The sequence below is a fragment of the Neophocaena asiaeorientalis genome, unplaced genomic scaffold (genome assembly GCF_003031525.2).
Source record: "Neophocaena asiaeorientalis asiaeorientalis breed wild unplaced genomic scaffold, Neophocaena_asiaeorientalis_V1.1 scaffold244, whole genome shotgun sequence".
NCBI lineage: Eukaryota > Metazoa > Chordata > Mammalia > Artiodactyla > Phocoenidae > Neophocaena > Neophocaena asiaeorientalis.
The window spans coordinates 200,678-210,993 of record NW_020173763.1 but is presented as its reverse complement, the minus strand read 5'-3'; positions in this window follow the sequence as shown (position 1 = coordinate 210,993).

The following is a 10,316-nucleotide window of genomic DNA, read 5'->3' as shown; positions in this document are numbered from 1 at the left end:
CCTGTGCTCCGCAACGGGAGAGGCCACAACAGTGAGAGACCCACGTACTGCAAAAAAAAAAACAAAACAAAACTACAGTGAGGTATCAACTCACACCAGTCAGAATGGCCATCATCAAAAATCTACAAACAATAAATGCTGGAGAGGGTGTGGAGAAAAGGGAACACTCTTGCACTGTTGGTGGGAATGTAAATTGATACAGCCACTATGGAGAACAGTGTGGAGGTTCCTTAAAAAACTATAAATAGAACTACCATACGACTCAGCAATCCCACTACTGGGCATATACCCTGAGAAAACCATAATTCAAAAAGAGTCATGTACCACAATGTTCATTGCATCTCTATTTACAATAGCCAGGACATGGAAACAACCTAAGTGTCCATCAACAGATGAATAGATAAAGAAGATGTGGCACATATATACAATGGAATATTATTCAGCCATAAAAAGAAACGAAACTGAGTTATTTGTAGTGAGTTTGATGGACCTAAAGACTGTCATACAGAGTGAAGTAAGTCAGATAGAGAAAAACAAATGCTAACACATATATACGGAATCTAAAAAAAAAGAAAAAGAAAAAGAAGGTTCTGAAGAACCTAGGGGTAGTATAGGAATAAAGACACAGAGGTAGAGAATGGACTTGAGGACACAGGGAGGGGGAAGGGTAATCTGGGATGAAGTGAGAGAGTGACATGAACATATATACACTACCAAACATAAAATAGATAGCTAATGGAAGCAGCCACATAGCACAGGGAGATCAGCTCGATGCTTTGTGTCCACCTAGAGGGGTGGGAAAGGGAGGGTGGGTGGGAGAGGCAAGAGGGAGGAGATATGGGGATATATGTATACATATAACTGATTCACTTCATTATAAAGCAGAAACTAACACACCATTGTTAAGCAATCATACTCCAATAAAGATGTTAAAAATAAAAAGAAGGCATTTCCATGAAACTATTCCCCATCCCTAAATCATTGTCATTTCATCAGTGTAAACACAACTTTCTACTTCATCTTCATAGTTTCTTATAAAATGAACCGACTCCACTACATATCAAGCAACTTATTTGTCTTCCCATTATTCTTCATCAGGGTATTAGCAACAGAATCTTTTATCAGGGCTTTACATAATTTCTAATTTGGTAATTTCACTAGTTAAAATGGTCTGATAATATATCTAACTTGATTGAAAAGAATTTGATAAAAGTTAACAACTTCAAATAAGTGCTGTACCCTTTCTTCTTCCCAATAATAAATGTGATTCTTTGTTTTTGGCTAATTTTTTCACTTGTCAATTTATTAATTCAACAAATACTTTGTAGTGCCAGGCACTGTTCTAGGAACTTTGCAATGAATAAATCAGACAATGATTGGTCCCTGTGGAGCTCACATTCTCATCTTTTGATTCAGAGACAATTCAACAATTGGTTTCATCTGGGTGCTAAAAATTTCTATTCTATGCAAATCTTGATTAGATGTATTATTAATGACGTGTGGACACATTTTTAAAAATAGCAAATGCAAATACCAGCCTTCTGCTAATGAATATCCTTGCTCTGACTGGGGTTCTATTGCCCTGAGAATTACAAAACTTATCAGCATTACAGATCCCAGACCTGGGCATCCATCTCAACTCCATCACTTCCTGCTTGTGTGACATTGAAAATGTTACTTCAATTCTCTACCTCTCACAGTTTCTGTATCTACCAAATGCAAATGATACTTCACAGAGTTGTATTAAAATCCTGTAAAGCACCTAACAACATTATTAGCCAATAGCACGTATTTACCAAATCACAGTTATTATTAAGTTGCATATAGCAAAGGAAAAAAAAAAGAATCCAATATTCTCTATCTATAACATCAGTAAATTGAAAAAACTATTTCTTGATGATAAAGACCCAGCAAAAATACTTTACTAGCAAAGAAAACTACCTATCTCTGATGCAACTGGTCTCCTTATTAGGGTTGAAATCATATATTCTCTACTCTAGAGAGAATTTATGACCAAACCAGATCAGGATAAATTCCCTTACTTTGTTCCCATATTACCTAGCCTTTTCCCTTCCCCACACCTGTCACACTCATAAATACATGATTCACATCTGACTCTACCACTTCACACTAAATGCTGCAGGACAGCAGGAGAAGGGCCTTAGCATTCTATAGCATAGTCTGTTTCCTACTGAATGCTCAGCACACAAGGCCTGGGACACAGGTACACAACAAGATTTCTTTTTAATTGTAACGCAATCAGCGAGAAATTTATAATTTGCCTCACAGAAGGTCTGCTTAATTTTGTTTTTTAGTATAGCCTAAGTCATCTTTAAGAAATTTAGGTGCCAATATCCTGAAAAACAAAGCAGACCCATTATAACAGTTTTTATTTTTATCCATAAATTTGTTCTATCTGTTGTGATTTTGTATTGGTTTACTTACTTTTTTCATTTTATGTTTCAGAGAATTGCCTCCATAGAAACTCTTATTTCCAGAAATACTGAAGAGCAGTCTGCATCAGCTGAGAAAAATGAAACTGGCATTCCTGAAGAGAAAAGCCAGGTACAGCCACGTGGGAACTAGGAATAACCTGAGAGGAAAAGGATGCAGCTCCCAGGGCTGCAGGCCAGTCCTTTCTTGTGCCACTGTTTGGGAGGTTCTAGGCCAAGTCCTTCCATGAAATACCTGTTGAACCCTCACCATACCCTGTGGTGGGCCTTCTGTTGCTGCCTCTGTTTTGTCAGTGAAGAAGCGTGTCTTAGGTGAAGTTTAGAATTCTCACGGATACACACTGGTCAGAAGGCAAGATGGGTTTCCAGTCCAGGGCTCCCTGCCCCCATGTCATGACTGTCCTCAATGTCTCATCAATGTCCTTTTGTGATCTTGATACTGGGTTCAAGTAAGAACAGGTTTACCTATACTACAAGCAAAAAGTAGACTCATGAGGTAATTAAAATCCAAATAATGGATATATTTTTTCCAATTTGCCTAAAGAGATACCACAAAGAACTGTTTCATAATTACAACTTAGTTTCAGAGAGCAATTTCTTTCGCCGAAGTAGTAATGTTGGGAAACCTTATCTCTTCAGTTAGAAGGAAAAAATACATCCCATAGTCTTACAAATTAACATTCAGTAGTGAGCTTGCTTCGGACTTCCTGAGACATGTAAACATCTGGGAAATATTTCCACATTGTTTGCGATATCCTTCTATCATGTACATGGACAAAGAATTGGTATGTATAAACTACAATAAATAAATTCATATATTCAGTCTTGTAACTGACACACTAATAAAAATGCTAGATTAAGCTGAAAGCAGTGAAAAGCTTCTAGCTAATTTACTGGGTGGTGTGAAAAGTGTTAAAAAAAGTTGACTATTTAATTGTATAAAGTCTCTAGCTTTAATGACCTCACAACAATTTGCAAATTATATTTTTAGGTATTATCAGTTCTTAAGACTATAGTAGAGGGATGTTATGTTACATTAACCCCCATGTTCTTGGGGAATAAGTTGAAACACAAGCAGGTGACTTATTCAAAGTAACTCCAATTGCCAATAGAGCCAGAAATGGGCAAGAGGCTCTCTTTTGCAAAATGTCTCCCACATTCCTACCCATCACATGCACATACCAAAAACTTTGTTATTCACTACTACACTATATCAGGAGTGGCTTGCTCTTGAAAATGTGGTTAAATGGTATTATCAAAAACAGATAGGTTGAAATTTTGTTTAAAGAGTTGAGGTGACATCAAATACATGAAAAAGTCTAGGAAATGGTGAAAGAATGGACTTATGTGAAGAGGGAATATTATTCTTTCAAAAACGGTGCCACTGCCATTCTTCAGAGTAACAGTTTTCATTTCCTTAAAACCTTTGGACTGTCCTCCAGTTTCTTTAGATGCCATAACCTTCAACATGAGAATTACTAATCCATACCACATTGCTACAAGTAAATGCTAAAAATTAATTTCTTGTAGATGTAGTAGCAAGCAAAATAAAGGAAGAATTCTTTTTTTTTCATTTAGATCACTAAAGAATTCTTAAGCTGTGCTTTTTGCTCAGCTTTTATATAGTACTACTGATCTGAATCTTCCTTCATCACATAACATCATTTTGTAAATCAACTGGGTACATTCAGGCGTGTGTATGTGTGTGTGTGTCAGTGTGTGTGTGTGTGTGTGTGTGTGTGTGTGTGTGTGTGGTGTATGTGTGTGCTTTCCAGAAGAGCCCAGCCCAGTTCTAACCTTGGCTGTCCTAATGTTCTTTCATTTGGATGTGCTTTGGATTAAAACAATTGCAAAGCACAGACATGGATTGCCAGCAAAGGTGACCTTTCTTTAATATTAGATTACAACCTGTTTCTATGAAAATGAGCATCGCTGTCCTAAACCTTGGTTAAAAGAACCAGATGCTTCCCTAGCTTATTGCTGGTTAAGACTTAATATTTAATTAGGCATTTACAGGGCTGGATTCAAGAATCTCTCTGTTGGTGCAAAATATCTTTATTGCCACTACTGCTTGGAGTTTCCATTGAAGAAAACAGGCACCAACAAAATAACCAGTCATAGGTATTCATGGGGAAGAAGGTCATTCAACACAGACACGAAATGTTCCACTTGGCCAGTTCATGTGGTCTGGCTGACTATATTCAGAATTAGGTGATGTCAATCCTGGATTTCTCAGAGAACTCTAAGCTGGGTTGATGCCTGGTTTGAATTGCTGACAGCAGCTCCAGCCAGGTTCCTGTCTCCCAGTCTCCACTGCTGGCTGCATGACCGTCTTCCTGCCAGTAACTAGCTGGGACCTCTGCCAGCTCCACAGCAGTCCCTCCCTGCCACGTGGCAGCCCCTGCAGCCCTGTGTCAGTCCTGCTGGCACGTGCAGAAAAATCATTCAGTGCGTTGCCAGAAATTAACTTTCCCACAGAGCCGCTTTCCCTGAGCTCATTGTTTGAGTGAGGTGTGGTTTAATTTTCTTCTTTTAGACAGTTTGCATATTTCATGCGAAGGGATTCTTTTGCTGGTAGGCTGACCGAGATGCTCTCAAAAACAAGTTTGCTTCTCACACTTTTGACCACAATTTTCTTGAACTCAGTAAAATCATTGGACAGAAACAACTAAAATTTAAGTCTGGAATCCATATTCAAACAAACAGGAACATTAAATGATCTTCTCCTAATGTTTACAAAACGTCGTAAATTAGGAAAAGAAACTGCAGAACTCAGAGCTTCCACACTTTTCAACTCCATGGAATATATTAGTTTGGGCAGAGTTCACAAAGTCTTGAACAAACTGCTACTCAAAAATCTATTAAAAAATTTTTTTTTAAATAGTAGTCAAATACCTACAGTGCTCTAAGGTATTAGAGTAGATAAAGAGATACAAAAGAGCTTAAGACATGGGCCCTACTCATAAGTAGTTTTCAATTTACTTTGGGATCCCAATAACGTTTTACAGAGTATTGCAACACCAAAAAGTCAGCTCTCGTTTAATTACACATTGGACACCATGGTCTTACAGCACATACAGTGCCAGGGGTTTAGGGGAAGATCTACATTGAAATGCGAAGGCTTCGAAAGGAAATGGGCCTTGAGATGGGCTGATTTGACTGGATTAGCAAATTTGTGGTAGAAAATGCTGTGCCCAGATTGTGAAACCTCTCAAATACCCAGGTTACAGAGCCTGAATTTTACATTATCAGCAATGGGAAGTGATTGAAAGTGTCTTGGGTAGAGCAGTAACACGATAAACTTTGGAATAGGCTGATCCATATACATTTGGCCCTTTTTTGTAAGGCAAAAGCATTCAGTATCTGCACTTTCTTAAGGTTCAACCCGACAAGATGAACTAAGACATGATGAAGAGAAAAGAACAGAGAAGTTTTCTCAAGAACCATTCGCTCTATCAACAAATTTGCCAAAAGACCCCCTTTACCAGTGTCTACTTTCTTAAACAAAGAGATGAAAAGAATAAGAAGAGAAGATGAGAAGATAGAACAAAAGGAGAAGGAAACAAAAAGGGAGGAAGTCAGAAAGAATCACAGAGCATCTTAAAAATTCTTTAACAAAGAAAAGTAACTACCTTCTTGGAAAGCTCTCAAGTAAATCTGTGCTAACACTTTAGTTAGGTCACAAGGAGTAGAGCAATTCTTTAAAGCTTGCACATGGGCCCATTTTGAGTTGAACAAAATATAACTTGAAGATTATATTTTTTCCCTTTCCTCCCAATTAGCTATTACTTACATTTTGTAAAAAAAATTAATTCACGTTTTCAGGCTCTAAAGAAATTCTGGCAACTTATTTCTTAATCTACTACTTGAAATTGCAATTAGAGATATCAGAAGCTATCTATTTACTTGCATTATATTTGGTGGAAGAATTGTATTTTCTGCTAAACTACAGATGATACAATTGAAATGCCAAACATTTGGCTTCACAAAATATAAGCACAATGTCCTGCTGCTCTACAGTCTTCGCAGCTGGGATCATTTAACTCTTGGCCTACACTCTGGGACCTCTCACCTCCAAAAATGAGAATCTGAGCCCAGCTCAGGCATGGAATCAACAAATATTATTCTTATTGTTGATCATGTATAACACCATGCAGAGCCTCCTACCATAATGAACACCCCACGCTGACTTCTAACTTCCCATTCATCTGGCCCACATCTTTCTGCTTCCTTCTTCTCTGCAACCATTCTTCTCCCCGCTGGACATTTTCTATAGGACCATTACAGAAAGGGATGTTATTTCCCTGTCCTTTCTCTACCCTTCTTTCTCTGAAACAACTAGAAGGAAACACAGAAGAGATAGTATAATGGACAATGGTAACATTACAAAGAAAATACTGGTCATAAGAAGTGTAATATTCATTCAGGTTTTATTCAAGTAAAACTGGGTCTTTCTTACTTTCTGTCTTGTTCTTTCACTGGAATAGTGTTTTCCTATGTCCATGAAATTTGGGATCCAAAAATCTCTCTCTCTTTTTCCTTCCTAATAAACTACTGAATTTCCTTTGTTCTTAGACAAGAAGCTCCAATCTTAGTCTCTGTAATTCTGAGGCAGAAAATAAAACTGATGAGGGGTCAACTTTGTTAACATATACAAAAAGAGTCATCTACATGGGCCAAGACTTCTGCCAATAGCCTGTATTTTAATCTTTGAACTTCCATTGATTGTCTGTACCAGTCTTTGCTTGAAAAGACACACTTTATCTTAGATTCGCTTTCCAAGGGTCAAAACTCAAGTTCCTAGAGAGTCCAGAAAGGTAACATAAATGAGTGACAAGGAGCCAGGTATAAATAAAATAAGAGTGACAGGAACTGTGATGATCTGGAGGGATTGTGTCCCATCTTAAGGGGGTCACACAAATAAATCAATAACTGCCTTGGAAAGAGCTGGGCCAGTGTTTCCAGACCTTTTTACATTTTTTCCAAATAATTTTCATTTGAGAAATTAATTTAAAATTATTCTAAACATTTTTCAATCAAATGACAAATCTTTACAAGTGTATCTTAAAAACATTCATCTTAATGATAAGTAACTTTATGCATGCAATCAAGTAGACCATCTATAGCAAGAGTTGGCAAACCTTTCTGTAAACAGCCAAATAGTAAATAATTTCTAGTTTGCAGGTAATTCAGCCACTAAGCTCTACAATTGTAGTGAGAAAGCAGCCATATGTACACAAATGATCCATGGTTATGTTCCGATAAAACTTTATTGGCCAAAAAACGTACAGGGTCAGATTTGACCCATGGTCATAGTTTGCTACCCCAGTCTATACATATCTCTGTAAAGCTACTCATAGAGTGATTTCCTGAGTGTGTATCTAATAGTCCATATAGTCCTCAAATCTCAACTTAAACAGTGCTTGCTTCCCTGGGCTCTGAGTCAGAGGCCCCTGGTTGGTGTTTTCATTGCACCTGTGCCTGCCTTATTATAAGATTCACCAAAACATCATATTGTTTTGTAACTTTTAATTGGCTTTGTTTTTAGTAGACTCTAATCTTTAGGAGAACAATGACTTTGTCCTGTAGCTGCTGTGCCTGGCACGTAGTAATCATACAATAAATATTTTCAGTGCATTTTCTTGTCTTCTTCCCTAATTAATCTAAGTTGGAAGTGTTTTACTATTTTACTTCCAGAAAGAGAAGACAGGAAGCCATAAGACGTGAACTGCTTGCTAGTGCCTTCATCTAAACTAGACTGTGTCATCAACAAAGGTCATCCTATGAAATGGCACATTTAATTTTTGCAGTCTTAGCATTAGGAAATTATGAAACTGACTGTAGTGGTTCTTCTCTCATAACATAAGGATTAAGGGCCAGATTCTTGGGACCAGACTCCTTGGGTTACAAACGCTGGCTGCACCACTTACTGTGTGTTATTATTCAAGTTACTTAGCTTTTCTCTTAGCTCAGTTTTCCTGTCTAAAAAATTGTGGGTCTTCCCTGGTGGTCCAGTGGTAAAGAGTCCACCTTACAATGCAGGGGACGTGGGTTCAATCCCTGGTCAGGGAACTAAGATCCTACATGCCAGGGGGCAACTAAGCTCGTGTGCCACAACTACTGAGCTCACATGCCTCAACTAGAGAGCCCAAGTACTGCAAACTACAGATCCCACGTGCCCTGGAGCCTGCACGCCACAACTAGAGAGAAGCCTACGCACTGCAAACCACGTGCTACAATGAAGATCACGTGTGCTGCAACTAAGACCCAACGCAGCCAAAAATAAAAGAAAAATTAAATAAATAAATTTTAAAAACATAAAGTAAAAGTGTGTGTAATATTCATACCTTCCTCATAGAAGGTTAATGGCTAGAAAGTCCTTAGAGAAATACCAAGATATCCTCTGCACTCAGTAAATATGAGCCAATCTTACTGAGTGCAGACAATTGTCCATGCTTGAAACCATTCCTTAGTCCTCCAGGTCCTTGCTGCATCCACTCAGTCGAGCCTTTATCCTGGCCACCCAATTGGAATGCCTTTGTCACACTCAGCTGTGACCTCCAAGTTGCCATATCCAGTGACCATTCCATAGGCCTTAGCTTATTAGATCTCTAAGCAGCATTTTGATACAGGCAATCCCTTCTTGCTTCTTGAAATATGTTCCTCACTCTGCCACAGAATACCATTTTCTCTTGCTTCTTATGCCTACTTCACTGGCCATGTCTCCATCTCACTCCTGCTGCATCTTCATCTTCTCATCTTCTTGATCTTAGAATGTTCCTAAGCTCAGGGCTTAAATCTTCCATCTTCACTTACTTCAAGGTGATCTCATCTACATTCAGGGATTTAAATATCATCTAGATGCTGATGATTTCCAAATACATACTCCAGCTCTGAACTTTTATGTGAACTGCTCCCACTCAAACTCTTGATTTGGTTATTGAATTAGAATTCCAAACTCAGCATGCCTGAAACCAAGCTCTTGATCACACACACACACACACACACACACACACACACACCTGCTTCTTCTGTAGTCCTCTTTATCTTAATAAATGACAACTTGATTTTTACCAGTTGTTCTAAAGACTTAGAATCAACCTTAATCTTTACTCTTACTACCCACAGCCCATACACCTGCAAATCTACAAATCCTGTGAACTCTACCTTTAAAATATCTCCAGGATTCTAATTCTTCTCACCATATTTACCATTTCCACCCAATCCAAGCTTTAGCATCTCTCACATGATATATTCTGGTAGCTTCAAGACTGGTGTCCTGGTCTCCATCTTTGTCTTTCTTATGGCCTGTACTCCACACAGCAACCAGCATAATCCTTTAAAATGGAAATCAGACCATGTCGCTCTTCTGCTGTAAACTCTTTGCATCTCACACAACAAGGTCCAAAATCCTCAACATGGCCTAGAAAGCTGTCCATAATTTGCTTCTGCCAACCTCTCTCATCCTATTTCTTTACACTCTCATTATTCACTGAGCTCTAACCTCACTTAGCATTCTTTGAAAACTCCAAGAACACTCAACTTGGGGCCTTTGCAGTTGGAATTTTCTTTATTTGGAATTCTCTTCCCTCATCTATCTTCAGCTACTTATTTCCTTCATGACTCTGCACAAATAATACCTTATCGGAGTGATTTTGAGTTTTTCCTGTTAAAAATAGTGCCACCCATCATACCCTAGCCTCCTTATTCTGCTTTATTTTTCTACGGAACACTTATTACTACTTGACATATATATATATAGGTATATATATGATACATACAATCCATTGTCTCTTCTCCATGCATACAATAGAATAGAAGCAGCATGAGAGCAGGAACGTTATTCCTCTTTTGATTGCTCTA